The sequence below is a fragment of the Pinus tabuliformis genome, chromosome 4_1 (assembly GCF_031772625.1).
Source record: "Pinus tabuliformis cultivar Carrire ecotype Pingquan chromosome 4_1, CPIR1, whole genome shotgun sequence".
Taxonomy (NCBI): Eukaryota; Viridiplantae; Streptophyta; class Pinopsida; order Pinales; family Pinaceae; genus Pinus; species Pinus tabuliformis.
In genome coordinates this window covers 679,816,517-679,835,258 of record NC_142303.1, presented here as the reverse complement: position 1 = coordinate 679,835,258, position 18,742 = coordinate 679,816,517, and the positions used below count along the sequence as shown (strand labels likewise).

The 18,742-nt window shown below is 39.2% G+C and overlaps 1 pseudogene; it reads left to right on the top strand.

The window, feature by feature from the left end:
* Window positions 1-10,031: 10,031 nt before the first annotated feature.
* Window positions 10,032-12,031, top strand: LOC149177927 (cell division cycle protein 48 homolog pseudogene; annotated as a pseudogene).
* Window positions 12,032-18,742: the final 6,711 nt, after the last annotated feature.

Here is an 18,742-nt window from a genome sequence, read left to right as displayed (position 1 = left end):
GAATGGTCTCTATTGTTCTCTCTGAGATTTGTGTCCCTCTTAGCTCTACGAATTTTGGAATGAACAACCACCTACATAGCTCTACAATTGCTTGAATGAGCAATCACCTGCAGAGTAAGGTCAATCTCTGCTTCCAAAGTCGAAAATGAATGTGTGGTTCTTAATTTTCATCCACCCCATCCCTTGCATTGAATGTGATTAGTGAAGGTAGCAAACGGTGGGCGTTGTCATTCCTCAGCTGTAAATGTGCTACAATGAATTAACATGGGAGCATGCATTACCACATGTCAGTAATGGAGCACCTGAATCCAAGGTTATAACCATGACTTTTATCTGACAAGGTTTCTATAAATATTTAGAGATGGTTAATGTTTTACAATACAACAATGTTATCAACTTAATGAAAAAATTTCAGAGTTCTCATTTTTTAGAGGTCCCATTTAGTGGTTATATTTACCTATGTTTCACAAAATGGTGTTACCATAACACTTCATTTTTTCAGAGATAAAATTGTTACAAAACTTTCAATTTTCATTTGTGAAGTTACAAAAAAAACATTAAAAGCAACAGCGAAAACAGAAAGTGGTGCTCGTAGCATCGCCCTTTTTTTATATTAAAACTACAACTTGGCTAAATCATGCTCTCATCAATGACTATCGTTTGAACAAAAACATTAAAATCAACCAATGAAACTAAAATTGGTGTTATTAGTAGCACCCCCTTTTCATAATAGTTAACATTACAACTTGTTTCAAACCATAGCCTTGACAATTGGTATCAACGTGAATTGAACTCACAAAATCAATATTTGAATCAAATTCTGGTGCTATAAGTAGTAAATTTGGTTTTTCCTAGAATTGAAGTTGTAATTTTTTTTATATCATTATCTAGAAAACTAACATTGTTGCAAATAAAATAAAAATAAAAATTAAAAATTAAAAATTAAAAATTAAAAAATGATAATTAGCTAATTAATTAAAAGGAAGGAAAAAAAACATATTTAAAAAATTGAAATTGAAATATGGAAAGAAAAATATTTTATTTCGGAAAATAAATAAATAAATTATAGAAAAACATTTAGTCAAAAAATCATATATATATATATATATATATATATATATATCAAGTGAAATGCAATGAAAAAATATGAAAATTTCCCTTCCCATAGCTCCATTTATTTTCATTTTATTTTTATTTATTTATTATTTTCATTTTTTATTTTTAATCATATATTTTTCATTTCTAATTAAAAAATTATGTATATTTTTTATTAATTTAAAATTTAGTTTTATTTTATTTAATTATAATTAGTTTTTTAATAAATTTATACATTATCTTATTTATAAAATAAAATAAAATAAATATAACAATTAAATTTGATTAATTATTATTTTAATTTTTTTTAATAATATTTTTTTCCCTTTAAATTCTTGTTTCTTATTTTTAAGCTAAATTCATGGGGTTTTGAATCAATAACTTTTTCCCTTTAAATTTTTTCTTATTTTTAAGCTAAATTCATGGGGTTTTGAATCAATAACTTTCATACAAAAAGTGAGTTAATAATACACCCTATCACCAACTATGATATATCTTATGGACTTAGTTTTGTAACTATGGTATATCTTATGGACTTAGTTTTGTAATTTTCAATAGTCAATGAAAAAACCAAAATAATCATATGTAAATATATTTTTTTAAGAAAACATATTTTTCTTTTTCTTGTTTTCTAAATATTTGTTATTTGTTTGTTTGTTTTACTAGTTTACTATTTTGATTACAATACCATGATTTTTAAAATATTGCAATTTTAAGCCTAGAATAAAAATTGAACATGTTATTTGTAACACTCATATTATTCATTGAACTTTTGATCCGAACTTATGTAGGAACACAACAGAATACAAATATAAACAAAAACATAGATATGCAACAAAAGTAAAACTTCATTTCATTAATATCATAAAATTGAAATATGCTTACATACAAAATGGAAATAAACCAGCTCAAGTGATGCCGGTTTATCTCTAAGAAGAGTTGTGGTGGCTACATGCTTCTGAAATATGTTACAATGAGGCTCAATAACCTTTTTATTATTGAAAAACAAGGGAAAACCCTAAAAAACCAAAACCCTAACCCCAGAGATGGAACGCCAAGCGTTTGTGGGCCTTGTTGGGATTAGTTAGGCAGCCAGCTTCCTGAGGTCGTAACTTGATCATATGATCTTCGTTTGGCACATACGATACCTCACTAGAAATATCTCTCTAAGTATTATAGGATTTGTGACAGGACCTTTCCTATGGTTGTGGGCCTGCTATGGACCTCAAAAAAATGTTGTTTAGGGGATCAAAACAGCTCAGGAAGTTCAAGACCCGAAAAACTGGTAAAAATAGTAAATGTTGCTATAATCAAGTAAACGGATGAAACCAACTAGAGGTCTAGGTGGAATAGGTGGGTAGCCACCAATATCCACCTAGATCAGTCCTCCCTCCTTAGGAAGCAATGGTCCCCATTGCATGCAGAACCTCCATGAGTTGAGGAAAATTTTGTTGAACCTAGTCCCTGGTGAACTACTTGCCTTAGTGAAGGAGTTGGCCTGATTTGACAACTCGATATATTTGGATCCTATGTTGGTGAGTGTTCTTGATCTGCGTCCATGATCATGTAAGTTGTGGCATGTTCAATGCAGCTTGGGTCGAGATATGTTGGTGTCAGTTTCTCAGCAACGTCAAATGTGTCTAAAAATGGGGGAAAGTATGGTCACAGTCAGTCCACATTGAATACTAGGTGCAGGCCAAGGAATGGTGGAATGTTGAGCTTGAAGGAATTGTCCCCTACAGCCTTAGTGATGTTTTATGTCCCATATCAAAGTGGGAGATGTTTTCAATGGGGCCCAACGAGGTGCTCCTTCTACAAATGTAAACAAACTTTTTCACCCACCTAGAACTTGTGTGGCACTCAATGTTGATCATGATGTTGTTTGTACTTAGCATTGGCTCTATCCAATATGTCATGGACCTGCTAGCGGATGTGCTAAATAGGTTCAGTGATGATCCAGGTGGATATTGGTGTCCACCCACCAATTCCACTTAGACCCCCACCATTGTTTCTTTTAGTTTCTTAGTTTCCTTAATTGTAGTACAATTTACTATTTTTAGCGGTTTTTCAAGTCCTTAACTTCCAGAGCCATTTTGAGGCCCTAAACGACATTTTTTGGGAAAAATGGGAGCAACATGGGTCCATGGACCCATGTTTCTCACTCAAAAGTTGTATTCCTTGGATAGATATTTCTAACAAGGTATTGTGCACGTCAAATGGAGATCGTATGTTAAAGTTATGACCCCAGGAAGTTGATGTACCAATTTACCCAAACGAGGCCCATAGTTTGGCGCTTCATCTCCTAGGGTTAGTTTTTTGGATGTTTAGGGTTTTCCATTGTTTCTCAACAATAAATAGGCCTTAGAGCCTCATTATAAGACAGTTCAAAGGCATGTAGCCACCACATCTCTTCTCAAGGATAAGCTACCATCGCCCGAGCAAGTTTATTTCCATTTCTGTTACTAGGCATATTTCAGTATTTTTACATTAATGAAATGAAGTATTATTTCTATTACATCTCAGTATTTATGGTTATATCTATAATTTTTTTGCATTCCTGTTTAAATTGGGATCAGTGGTATTAGAGCAGTCTACTCTTTTTCTATTTTTCTTTGCATGTCCCCAATGAGGTCGAGATATAAGGAGTTAGGGCTTGAACTAGTCGAACCTTTATGAGACCAGCCTCGCAAATCCTGACGGCCTCCCATGGCAAATGAAAGGAAAGATGAGGGGGTATGAGATCCTATCAAAATCTTGCTCAAAGAGGCCCTCAAGCGACAAAGGAATGAGATGATGGACAACTTTGCCTAGATCCTTCAGCAGCTACCCAGGGGCGACACATCTACTTCCAGCAACTACTCTGGAAGCATCACACCCTTTAAGGTACAAGTTAGCTTTGGCATTCGAACATTTGAGGGTTAGATAGATGTGGACGCTATAAATAAATGGTTAAATCTGCTAGAAGGGTATTTTTCTGTTCATGATTTTTCTGGATGGGAAAGATTACTTTCACTCTGCTCAAAGTTGCCCCCTACGTCAAGGACTGGTGGGAAACCTACTGTGAGCACAAGGATGAAAGTATGGCCTCACTGTTTTCAACTGCACCCACTTGGAATTCATTTCGAGATTCCATCAAGGAGCAGTACTACCCTATCAGAAGCTATGAGGATAAATACATAAAGTGAACCACGCTGCAACAGGGAAGGGACCAAGACGTGCCAAACTTTACCAATATTTTTCATACCCTTCGCACAAAGTTGGGTATCAAGGATACTGAGCAGCATTTGGTACTCAAATACTATGGCTGCCTACATAGGTACATCCAGGATGAGATGGAGTTCTGGGACATCTCCTCGCTCGGCATGGTGTATTGATATGTTGTCAAGATCGAGCAGAAGTTTAAACAGAAGAAGCGATACTTTGGATCTGTGAATCTGAAGCAAGGGAAAGGTGCCCCCAAACCACAGAACAAAGGACAAAGCCAAGGCAAGGTGGCCTAGGACAACCCGCCAAATCCACAAGCAAATAACAATAACATGAAATTGAAGAAGGACATAGGAAAGTGGTGTGAATTCCATAAGAGCTCCACTCACAACACAAGTGAGTGTCGGGCCAAGCAGTCACTAGTGGTCGAGCTAAAGGCTTCGAAATCAAATGCATGTTCTGACTCCGAGTCAGAACCCAACAATGGGAATGACAAAGGAAAGCAGATTATCGATGTGGAGGCCAACGCCATCGTTGCCACCACGAAGATCCAGAAGGAGGAAGTCGAAGATCCAGAGGAGGAGGAGCGCCTCTTCCACTCCCAGATGTGGGTAAAGGGTTCCCCGCTACAGTTCATTGTCGATAGCAGGAGCCAAAAGAACCTCATTTCGGCAAAGGTCGTGGAGCAGCTAGGCTTTTCGACCACAGCACATCCCCAACTATACACCATTGAGTGTCTTCACCAAGGACAGGATCTTCGCATGAGCCAACAGTGTCGCCTTCCATACAACATCAAGCCCTTCACGAATGAGGTATTATGTGATGTTAGTCCTCTTGATGTTTGTGATGTATTATTAGGCCAACCATACTTGTGAAAGAGACATGTTATGTATGAATCAAGGCCTCGTGCTATTATTGTTACTTTAGGAAATAAGTTGTACAGGATACCAGAGGTAGCACCGCCTACCGCCATCTCTTTAGTCACTACAAAACAATGCAAAACCTCATTTCCAAAACAGGGAAATTTTTTTTCCTGGTGATACGCCCTCAAGGAAAGAAGAAGACGGTGGCCACGACCTCCAGACAGGGCCACTCTGCACGAAAAATACAGATGGACAAGGTCATGGAGGAGTACAAGGACATTTTCAACTCCCCCACAGGGGTTCCTCTGCACTGTCAGGTCAAGCACTCCATCGATCTAACCCCAAGTGCGCCGCTGCCCAATGGACCAATCTATCGGCGCTCCATTCTGGATAACAATGAAATCAAGAGGCAAATTCAAGAGCTGCTGCAGAAAGGTCACATCCAAACGAGTTCGTCACCCTGTGGGAGCCCAATCGTGTTGGTACAGAAGAAGGATGGGACATGGAAACTCTGTATTGACTATCGGGCGTTGAAGAAGATCACTCTCTAGAATAGGTACTAGATCCCATGGATTGATGACCTTTTGAACCAACTAAAGGGGGAAAATATTTCATCAAGATCAATTTGAAGTCAGGATATCACCAGGTACCAATAGAACCCTCCGATGTGTGGAAGACTGCCTTCAAAGCCAAGGAGGGCCTTTTTGAATTGTTGGTTATGCCTTTCGGGTTGACGAATGCTCCTGCAATATTCATGAAGCTAATGGATGACACCTTATGGCCATTCACCAACTCATTTGTAGTGGTATACTTGGATGACATCATGATCTTCAGCCAAAGTTGGGAAGAGCACCTCCACCACATCCGACAGGTTCTCTAAACACTACGGCAACACAAGTTATGTGCCAATTTGGAGAAATGCACTTTTGACATGGCCCAAGTTCAATCTATGGGATACATTATTGATGAATGGGGGGTGCATGTGGATCCAGCCAAGATCTAAGTCATTTGGGATTGGCCATCTCCAACCACCCTGACAGAGCTTCATAGCTTTCTGGGTCTTGCCAACTTCTACTACAGGTTCGTGTTGGGATTTTCTCATATCACTTGGCCCTTGAGTCAAGTCACCAAGGGAGGAGCGAAATAAAAATTATTTTGGTCTGAATCTCAACAAAAGGCATTCACAGTGTTGAAACATCACCTCTACTCGACACCTGTGCTCGCATTACCAGACTTGCAACAACCATTTGAGATTGAGGCAGATGCCTCTGACTATGCTATTGGGGTAGTCCTTACTCAACACGGGCATCCAGTGACATATCACAGTGAGACACAAACACAGTCCGGAAGTATCCCACTTATGACAAAGAGATGTATTCCGTTGTGCAGACCTGTCGACAACGGAAGCATTACATTTTGGGGAAGGAAACAGTCATCCACACATACCACTGGCCCCTGCAGTTCATACAAACACAAGGGAAGTTTCAGAATGATCGCCATCAGAAGTGGTCCACATACCTGCTACAGTTCCATTTGAATATCAAGTATAAGAAGGGAAACACCAATAACGTTGCAGATTTCCTTAGTCGACCACCGATCATGGTGTTAACCATCGTGCTCAACTCTTGTGGGAATGAGACTTCTAATTGGACACTTCTCTACAAAAGCAACCCAGAATTCAGCCACACATACCAGACACTCTTGGAGGGTCAGCATGTTCCAGATTTTCACTTCCAGGATGCATTGTTATGCCACCTGGGTCACCTTTATGCTCCTTCAAGTGAGCGTGCCAAGATGATTTGGGAAGCACACTACATTCGGGCTATTGGGCATTTCGAGGTCAAGAAAACAGTGGCAGTATTTCTGTTGGCCAAATCTTCAATAGGATGTCGGGAAGTACATCAGATCCTACACTGCCTGCGCCATTGCCAAACCAACCATCAAGAAGCAAGGCCTCTAAACTCTGTTGCCTACCCCTAGTCGACCTTTGGAATCCATCTCCATGGATTACATGTTGGGCCTTCCTTCTACTAAGCATGGAAACGACTGTGTTTTTTTGGTCATCGACAGGTTCTCAAAGATGGCCATTATGGCGGTCAGCAAGAAGAATATCAAAGCAGAAGCCACTGGTAAACTCTTCTTTAAACGAGTGTGGGTACACTTTGCGATCCCACAATCTATCTTCTCAAATCGGGACATCAGGTTCCTCAGTACATTTTGGTCTAGTCTCTGGTCGAGGTTGGACACCAAACTCAATAATTCCATAGCCTTCCATCCCCAAACTAATGGCCAGATAGAGGTTGTCAACAGGATGATCGTACACATTTGTGCATGTACAACTCAAATAATCCACACACATGGGATAAGAGCCTCCCATTTGTTCATCACAGCTATAATCGGGCTCTCCATAGTGCAACTGGCCACAACCCTTTTTAGGTGGGCTTGGGATTCCAGCCACTATGTCCCATTAATATGGCCATGCCATTTACAACTACTCAGGTAGATCCGATTTATGTCGAGTACGAAACAAATAAGGCAAACAGCTTCATTGAGTACATCCAACATATCCGCCAGTAGGTCCACGACATTCTGGAGAAATCAAATGCCAAGTACAAGCAGTGACATGATCAACATCGGGCGCACACAAGTTTCAGGTGGGCAACAAAGTCTGGTTGCATTTGCAAAAGGAACGCCTTACTGGAGCCTATCGGAAACTCAACCACTCTGATATGGTCCTTACAACATTACTAAGGTTGCGGGAGACAATGCATTTGAGCTCGGCATTCCCCCATTCCTTAGCCCACGCCCAGTTTTCAATGTGGACCACATTTGGCCATACTTTCCACCATTACTAAACACATCCGACATTACAAAACAACTCACACGAATAGAGTTAAATCCAGGTTGCATGGAACAAGCTGCAACTAATCAGATCATGGACACACAGATCAAGCACACTCGCTAGCAGAAGATCCAACTGTATCGAGTTGTCAAAGAAGCCCAACTCCTTCACCAAGGCAAGTGGATCACCAAGGACCAAGTTCAATAGAAGTTTCCTCATCTCATGGAGGAACTCAACGCAATGGGGACCATTACTTCCTGAGGGGGGAGGAATGATCCAAGTGGATATTGGTGTCCACCTGCCAATTCCACTTGGACCCCACCATTGTTTCTTTTAGTTTTCCAGTTTCCTTAATTGTAGAATAGTTTACTATTTTTAGCAGTTTTTTGGGTCCTGAACTTCCAGAGATGTTTTTAGGCCCTAAAAGACATTTTTGGGGAAAACTGGGAGCAATATGGGTCCATGGATTGATGTTTCTCACTCAAAAGTTGTAATCCTCGAATAGATCTTTCTAACGATGTATTGTGCACGTCAAACGGAGATCGTATGCCAAAGTTAGGACCCCAGGAGTTTGATGTACCAATTTACCCAAACGGGGCCCATAGTTTGGCACTTCATCTCCTAGGGTTAGGTTTTTGGATGTTTATGGTTTTCCATTATTTCTCACCAATAAATACGCCTTCAAGCCTCATTGTAAGACAGTCAGAGGCATGTAGCCACCACATCTCTTCTCAGGGATAAGCTACCATCGCTGAAGCTAGTTTATTTCCATTTCTGTTACTAGGCATATTTCAGTATTTTTACATTAATGAAATGAAGTATTATTATGGACATAAGGGAGGCTTTCATCCCATGTGTATGGATGCTTCAAGTTTTACATGTGCAGAATGTGCATGATCATCATGTTAACAACCTCTGTCGGGGGTGGAATATCGTGGACATGGCCACACCCTTCTTCTTTCCCTAAGGGAGAATCATAAGGAATTCAAATTTCTCAGTCTGGGAAATGATCTTACTTCATTTCTTCGCAGAGATTAAAGAGATGGAGGTAGGCAGTGGTACCTTCGGTATCCTGTGTAACTTATTTCCCAAATAAATAATAATAGTGTGAGGCCTAGACACATACACGACATAATGCTTCCACAAGTATGGTTATCCTAATAATACATCACAAACTTCAAGAGAAGCAACATCACATAGTACCTCATCTTTGAACGACTTGATGTTGTAGGGAAGGTGGCACTGTTGGCTGACATGGAAATCTCATCCTTGAGAAGCCATCTGATGGTGTACGGTTGTGAATGCGTGTGGTTGGTAGGCTCAAATGCTTCATGATCTCTACTGAAATGAAGTTCTTTTGGCTTCCACTATTAACAATGAACTGAAGTAGAGAACCATTCATCCACATCTGTGAGTGGAAGAGTCGCTCCCCCTCACCTGGATCTTAGGGCTCAATCTTCTGGATCTTGGTGGTGGAAATAGTGGCACTGGGCTCCACATCAATAATCTGCTTCCCTTTGTCATTTCCCTTTTCGAGTTATGACTCAGAGTTGGAACATGCATCTGTTTCAGTAGCTTTCAGTTTGGCTATTACGAATATAAATTATATAAAATAAAATAAAAATAAAAAATGTAAATATTAAATAATCAAAATAATGATTATGTTAAGTAGTCACTAATTTAAGTGAAAAGGCATGTCTAAAATACATGCCTAAGCCTGAAAGGCCACCTGCCTATATATAAGCAAGACCTCATTGTAACAGTTAACATCCTTGTATATATATATATCTATATATATATGTGTGTGTATATATATATATATATATATATATATATAATGTATGTATGTATGTATGTATTTATTTGTTTATTTATTTATTATTACAAATACCTTTGTTTATTTTTACATATAATTCAACAAGCTATAGTTTTGTTGTTTCAGTGGTATCAGAGTTATGTGAGTCTTTGAACATTATCTGCCGCACAATATAACCATGTGAGTCCTTGAACGTTATCTGTTGCACAATATGCCATTACGTTTATGTCCTGAATTTATTGAGAAGTTATGTAAAATTCAAGAAAAGCTTCAGCAATGGGAAAAATCATATGCAAAATTTACAGCATGTCTAAAGAAAATCGATAATAAGGAAGATGATAGTGACAGTGAAGAAAACAAACAAGGTGAAGTAGGAGAAGAAGATTTGGATCAGAATGATGATAATGAATATGAATATGTGATAGATAATTATGAATATGAAAATGATATCAATCAAGATGAGGATCCATATTTAATTGATCTTAATGTGGATAAAGTTGTAGGTGTAGTGGATAGTCTTGACCATAATGAAATCAGCAGTGGTTCAAATTCCCCTGGTTCTTTCCCATCGTGTACATTATCTGGTCAAGTAGTTGGAGTAGATGCATCAGACATGACTCCAACTGAAATTATTATTAAAGAGGTAATGAGGGAACGTAAGAAACTTCCTGAAATAATGTATCTTGATGAATATATAGGTTCAAGGGAAGATCAATCTAATGAGTATGCAAAAGTTATTAACACAATTCAGAATGAAGAATCTACAGAATGGGAAAACACCCTTCAAGGTAACCTACAAGAAGGCAAAGCTAGTTTAATAGATGATCTTTATGTCTCTTACAAGAGAATGCTCATTGGAGAATGGAAAAATGAAATCCAGAGCAGGAAAATTAAATATTCTGATGGTCTAAATGAGTGGCAAGAGGGAAACGCATCTCAATCGTCATCTTATGTAATACCTTGGGATGAAATAGGTGCTTTATTTTTCTTAATTAATGGGCACGAAATTAAGTCGAAGTTGGATGGAGAAAGTTAAAGCAATCTGAGGAAAGCCTTTGAGGAGGCAAAGAAGAATTCCCCATCTATTATTTTTATTGATGAAATTGATTCAATGGCACCCCAAAGAGAAAAGGCACATGGTGAGGTTGAGAGGCGAATTGTTTCTCAACTTTTGACACTGATGGATGGGCTAAAAGCTCGAGGCTATTTTATTGTGATTGGAGCAACTAAACAGCCAAATAGTATTGACCCAGCTCTTAGAAGGTTTGGAAGGTTGAACAGGGAAATTCATATTGGTGTTCTTGATGAAGTGGGGTGGATGGAGGTCTGTTGTATACATACAAAAATATGAATCTTTCGAACGATGTTGATCTTGAACAAATTGTAAAGGATACACATGCATATGTTGGAGCTAATCTTGCATCTCTTTGCATCGATACTGCGCTATAGTGCATCAGGTAAAAATTGGATGTTATAGACTTAGAAGAGGAGACCATCAATGTTGAAATCCTTAATTTTATGACTATCAAAAATGAGCAATTCTAGACTGCGTTGGGCACATGTAACCCATCTACCTTGCATGAAATTGTTGTTGAAGTTCCCAATGTTTCTTGGGAGGATATTGGTGGTTTGGAAAATGTCAAGAGGGAGATTCAAAAGAATGTTCAATATCCAGTGGAGCACCCTGAGAAAATTGAAAATTTTGGCATGTCTCCTTTGAAGGGAGTGCTCTTTTATGGCCTACTAGGTTGTGGTAATACGCTGCTTGCAAAAGTTATTGTGAATGAGTGCGAGGCCAATTTTATCAGTGTAAAAGGCCCAGAATTATTAACTATGTGGTTTGGAGAAAGTGAGGCTAATTTTCAAGATATTTTAGACAAAACCCAATAGTCATCGCCTTGTGTCTTGTTTTTTTATGAGCTTGATTCTATTGCTACACAGCGAGGGAGCAGTTTTGGCGATGCAGGTGGTGCTACGGACAGAGTCCTAAATTAGTTGTTAACAAAGATGGATGGGGTGACAGCCAAGAAATTTTTTTTCATTATTGGGGCTACAAATAGGCCAGATATCATTGATCCTACATTGTTAAGGCCTGGTAGGCTTGACCAGTTAATTTACATACCATTACTCAATGAGAGTTCACGCTTGCAAATTTTTAAAAATAACCTCAAACAGAAAGCTGAGGAATTTGGAAACAAGTTGGAAGCATAGACAAAGGAGAAAATTGAGATAACAATAGTAGCTAATGATGACATCCTTAACCTTTGCGCTGACATTGTGTTGGGAAAAGTGATAACTCGATTTCCCTAGTACAACAGGCCAGTGATCATGGCTTTTAGTCGAGGGTGGGTTGATGCCATGACACATTCTTTCCCATATTACGCTCATCCACAAAACCCATGCTTTCTTTCTAGCTGCCTCGTTCCATTCCACAACCCAGATTCAAGAAATACCCTAAGCAAAACAACTAGTTTCTCTGGGTTTACTACGACATAGAAGGCACTTTGTTTAATCTCCTGATACCTATTATCCTTGAAGAATCAAGAAGTGTTGTAAAAATTTTGTGCGATGATAACGATGAGTGTGTGTTTTGATTCACTCCCATTGGAGAAAATGACCATAAAATGTACAACGTGAGGGTCTATGATTTAAGCGAGGGCAACCTTCAGTGGAAAAAATTGCCCCCCTGCCTATGTTGGAGGAACATTCTTTGTTGAGTTGTTCTTTTTTTGACAATGGTGGGTGTTGTAGAACTTATTATATTGTGTGTGTTCCAACAGTCATCAATGACCCAAAAGAGGATTTTGTTGTCTGAAGGCTCACTGTAAGAAACAATGGAATAGAGTGGCACTCTCAGTGGCAATGTGAACTGAATGTGAGTCCTGAACTAATTGATAAAGTAATTAGCTTTGATTCATACGAGGAGCCACCAATATATCTTGAGTTTACCCTACCCAACGATTCTGCAAATCCTCTCAATTGTCTTTATGAGATATGTGAGCACAGTGAATATTCTACAGATTACATCAATGCTTTGGAATTGTCTCACCATTTGTTGATGCAGTTTCAGTACAATGGGAGTCATTAAATGCAGACCACTAATTGTAACTTGTATTATATTAGGGTTTTTGAAAGGGAGGAGGAATCTGAGCTAAGTTTATGCAGGGTTCAGTTGCGAGAGGATAACAATACATGGATTGATCCATTTGAGGAATTATGGAGGCCCTGTATGCATTCTATTAGCCCACGCATTGATAGTATCAAGGTGAAAATTTTGTTGACGAGACTTTCGCAATGGGACAAAAAGTCATTCAGTTTTTCCATTTCCGTGCATCTAAGTTCCATCAACCTAATTCCAAAGGGTACACTCTACGTATTTCATTAAGCAGCGTGCCCAATTGAAGTGTCAACAAGTTTTGGCGTCGATTCAGACATGGACCAGTACACTAATTCAGAATGTCCTTTGCTTGTTCCTATTGAAAAGTGATTGTTCCTGTTAATTCGGATGTGAATCGGTGCATTAATTCGGAATGTACTTTTCATATATTAATTCGGATGTGGATCAGTGCATCGATTCGGACGTGGATCGGTGGATTGAACATTTTAACATTATATTTTACATATAATATAATGATCAAAACGTGGTTTGAAATAATTATATTATATAATTATTAATTAATTAATTAATTTAATTATTTCAATTATATATATATATATATATATATATATAGATATTACTACTTAATAAAAAAACAAAAAAAATCGGAAGGAGAAATCAAAAAACCTTGATTCCAAGACAATAGTACTGATGACTTACACATACCAGAAAGACGTGGACAAGGAAGGAATTATTAGTGAATAAGATTGAGGATAAAGATTTTTGAAGAGGAAGGCAATGTTACGAATATAAATTATATAAAATAAAAATAAAAATAAAAAATGTAAATATTAAATAATCAAAATAATGATTATGTTAAGTAACCATTAAGCTAAGTGAAAAGGCATGTCTAAAAGACATGCCCAATCATGAAAGGCCACCTACCTGTATATAACCAGGACCTTATTGTAACAGTTATCATCCATGTACATTTTATATATATAATAAATTATTATTACAAATACCTTTTTGTATGTTTACATTTAAGTCAATAAGCTATAGTTTTGTTGCTTCATCCGCCACTAGTGACTGCTTGGATCGACACTCACTTGTGTTGTGAGTGGGGCTCTTATGGAACTCACAACATTTCCCTATGTCCTTTGTCCTCGTGGTGTTTTTCTTTGTTTGAGGCTTTGTCGATTTTTCCTACATCGCCCAGCCTTGGCTTTGTCCTTTCTTCTGGGGTGCCTTTCCCTTGCTTCAGATTCACAGATTCAAAGTCTCGCCTCTTCTATTTAAATTTATGCTCGATCATGATAGCGTATCAATAGGAAGCGTGTTAAGTCCCTATAACACTAGTGTATTCCCTCATTTTTATTGTTAGTGTATCCCCCTTATTGTTATTGTTGTGCCCATGTAGTCCCCATATTATTATTATTATGCCCCATAAAATCCCACTATTGTTATTGTTGTGTCCTTACATTATTATTGTTATGTCGGCTCTGATTATATTGTGACCCCTTAAAATCCTATATATAGAAAGGAGGTTTTTTCATTTTAATCATCCAAGAATTGTTCATTTATGTAATGTAAAGGAGGTTTCCCCCTCAAAGAGGATAATTTTTAAGTTGTTGATCTATCTGTTTGTGAGTCAGTTGCAACATTTGGCATCAGAGCTTTGGATTCTAGGGTTTCTCTTCTTCAAACAGGGCATCTTGGAATTTTCTCTATAAAGTTTTTTTCTACGAGGCTTCAGAAGCTGAAATTTTTATCAAGTTGAGCCAAAATCGTGTTGTGCTTCAAGTAAAAAATTTAGAGCTTGGTTCGCAATATTTTCAGAGATATGATCTGAGGAAGTTAAGGTTTTTGAAGGCTCCAGAACTTTGTCTCAAACAGATGACCTAGAGAAAACCGTCATAACTTTCATTTCAGTCATCGAATTTGAATTTTGTAAAACATGGCCGGAGATTGAAACAGAGACATGTGGCACTCTGTACAAGTTCTCTCTAATGAACCAGTCTATAATCAGGTCATTGTGGGAGATCGAAAATAACTCTTTCTTAAAGACTCCAATAATGCTATGACAAGAGGCTCATTTCCATAGAGACCTGCGCGAGCCTGAGACTGCTGCGCGAGCTTGAAGCTGCCTGCGATCGCGCCTCAGCATGGATCCTCCGGATCCACCCCGTGGGGATCCGGATCTGCAACGGGCCTTTTCCAACCTGGTAAAATCTCTCCCCCCGCAGCGACCCCGACCAGCAGCAACAAAGTTTGTAAAGAAACTTGATATATTACAGGAAGTTCAATTGCCGCCTGCTATCCCACGCATGGTAGCCCTTTCCCTAGTAGAGAAAGGATTAATTGGGCAATTTACAGGACTTTGGCCATCGCCCAGAACAGTGCAAAGGTGGATCGAACGAAACTGGTCGGACAAGATTCAGGGTAAAATTTCTATCAGATTCTGTGGCAGAGGATATTTTACATTCCATTTCAAGACAAAGGAGGACAAAGATCTAATATTCAGGAATGGACCATATTTTATGGACTCCAGGGGCCTCTACCTCAACAAATGGACCCCGGATTTCGACCCAGAACTAGATATCCCGAATGTTGTTCCAGTTTGGGTACGTCTGCCACATCTCCCTCTTCACTGTTGGGGGGATGATTTAGTTAAAGCTATAGGAAATGCGGTGGGAAAATACATAGATCGCAGTGAACCCAAAGACAACATGCAGGCATGCGCAAGGATCTGTGTGGAAGTCGATCTAGGCCGAGGATTGCCGGAGGCGATCAAGCTGAAAGTGGATGACTGGAGCCATATCCAGCAATTGGACTACGAGCAGATACCCTTTAAATGCAAGGTATGCCATGAATACGGACACTTTGCAAATAGATGCACAAAAATTGTTAATGTAGATAATGATGAGCAAGATGGCCACTGGGAATCTGTTAAAAAGAAAAAATCATCGCCTCCTCACAAATCTCCTATGGATTCTGATGTCCCTGGAACCTCCAATCAGCGCCCTTCTTCCCCTCCCCCTCTGAAACCCGATCCGCCTCTCCCTCCTTCTTCCAATCCTTTTTCGATCCTTTCTGAGGCTGAATCGGGACCTGACATCCCCTCCAATGATCCCCCTCCTCATCAATCTCCTCCCCCCTCCATGCAGCCCCCACCTGACCCTCCCTCTTCGAGAATTACCAGGAGCTCCTCAAAGGATCATGGAGCGCCCAGTGATGTTCCAAAAAAGAAAGGACATGGAAGAAAATCAGCTAAACAACAAAGGGACGAAAGCGCACAAAAAGACATAGCATTGGGCACTAAAACACCAATAGAGACTTTTATTCTTGGGCATCTGGAAAAAGAAAACAGCAATAAAGGCCATGAGAGGCGAGCACCTCTCCATATATCTAGTATCTCATGATGAAAATCCTGTCTTGGAACAGCAGGGGATTAGGGCACCCCTCCAAGCTAGCAGCCCTCAAGGATCTAATCCACAGTGAGAACCCCGAAATCATGCTTATACAAGAAACAAAGCAAGATCAAAGTGAAATGAATAGAGTAATTAGTCAACAGAAACATTTCCGTGGAAGCATAAGTGAGGCAAGAGGAGCCTCAGGCGGCATAGTAACCTTATGGGATAGCAACAAATGGATGTGCAGCTCTACCAATGTTCAACAAAACGAGATCCGAACCACACTTGAAAGCAGAACCGGAGGCCAATCAGTAACGGTGTATAATGTGTATGCTCCAAATCAGTATAGAGAAAAAGAGATATGCTGGGACACTCTAAAAGCAAACATAGAAATGGATCAGAATACCAATCTCATTGTAGCAGGAGATTTTAATCTAGTGCTGCACGCTAATGAAAAAAGAGGAGGTAATTTCACTCTTGATCCTTCCAGAAGTCACTTAGAGACCATAATACAGGATCATGATCTAGTTGATGTCAGGCCCAAAAACTGTAGGTATACCTGGAGTAACAGAAGAATTGGTGCCAGCAACATCATGGAACGGCTCGATAGATTCCTTATCAGCATAGCATACCTTTCCACTTTCTCAACAGGCTATTCGAATATCCTCAACATGTCGGATTCTGATCACTATCCGATAACTCTAACTCTCCAAAGCCACTGCCCTCTAGGGCCCATACCCTTCAAATATAGCTCAATATGGAACCGGATACCAGCTGCAAAAGAAGTGGTGCAAACGACATGGATCCATCATGTAGAGGGGTCTCCAAGTTATATCTGGGAGACAAAACTTAAAAGAGTAAGGCAGGCTTTAAAGAACTGGGCAAGGAGCAATTATCAAGAGCCCGAATTGAATAAAAAGAAAATCAAGCAAGATCTAGAGGATGTGCAACAGAGAATCGAAAGGCAAGGGCTATCTCAGCAGAATAAAGAACAAGAAGGTAAATTATATTCACAGCTGAACCAAATCCTCAGGGATGAAGAAATAAAGTGGAGATTGAAATCAAGGCAACTTTGGTTGCAGGAAGGAGATAAAAACACAACTTACTTTCATAAACAAGCCACTGTGCGAAAGCTCAGAAACACAGTGAGCACAATAATGGACAATGAAGGGAACCGATATAGTACCCAGGATTCTATAAAGGAAGCAGCCACCAGGCATTTTTGTAAACTTCTGACTGAAGACAAAGGCGCAGAAGATTACTCAAACATGCTCCAGTATCTGCCTAAAGGGGTCACACAAGAAATGAACAGCAATCTTAAGAAAGAAGTAGAAGAAGAGGAAATCAAAGCAGCTATTTGGAGTTTGCATCCTGACAAAGCACCAGGACCGGATGGATTCCCCATTAGCTTCTATCGGGAATACTGGTCAATGATAAAAAAAGATCTCTTAAAGATGATTTGTTGGGTGATGAAAAAAGGTAAAATGGGGGGATTCACCAATTCCACTTATCTTGCTTTGATACCAAAAGAAAATCGCCCTTCCTCCTTCTCGAGATTCCGGCCAATCTCATTATGCAACTTAGCCTACAAAATTATCTCAAAAATATTAGCAGCCAGGCTTAAACCTCTCCTTCCCTCCTTGATTTCTGAAAATCAAGGGGATTTCTCCCCAACAGGCACATTACTAATTCCATTCTCCTTGTACAAGAGGCCATCCACTCGAGTTTAACCAGGAAGGAAAAAGGATTTGTTCTAAAGTTGGATCTTGCAAATGCTTTCGATAGAGTAAGGCACTCCTATCTGTATGATGTCCTTCATAAAATTGGGTTTGATCCTTCCTTCCTCACTATGATAGCAACCTGTATAACTAGACCGTGGATCTCCCCCTTGATCAATGGGAGACCATGTGCAGCCTTCCAATCATCCCGTGGCCTCAGACAAGGTTGCCCCCTTTCTCCATATCTGTTCATCCTCATGGCTGAATCATTCAGTCAAGCCTTGGACTATAATCGGAGAGTAGGATTAATCACTGGCATCAAGATCAAACATGGAACAAAGAACATCAATCATTCACAGTTTGCAGATGATACTCTGCTGATAGGAGGAGCATCCACTACAATAGCAAGGCGATTCAAGAAGCTCTTGGACCAATTCATGGATTACTCAGGAGGGAAAGTCAACCAGATAAAAAGTTGTATTTATGGATGGAATACAACAAATCATACCATTCACAGTATTGCAAGCATATTTGGAGTTTCCTGCAGTCTAATTTGGAACCACTTCTCCTACTTAGGAATGCCAGTAAGTTTGGGACCCTTGAAAGCTGATACCTGGAATGAGATCCTTGACAAAATAAAGAGGAAAGTGCAGCAATGGGGCACAATGTGGTTGAACCCAGCAGGAAGGCTAAT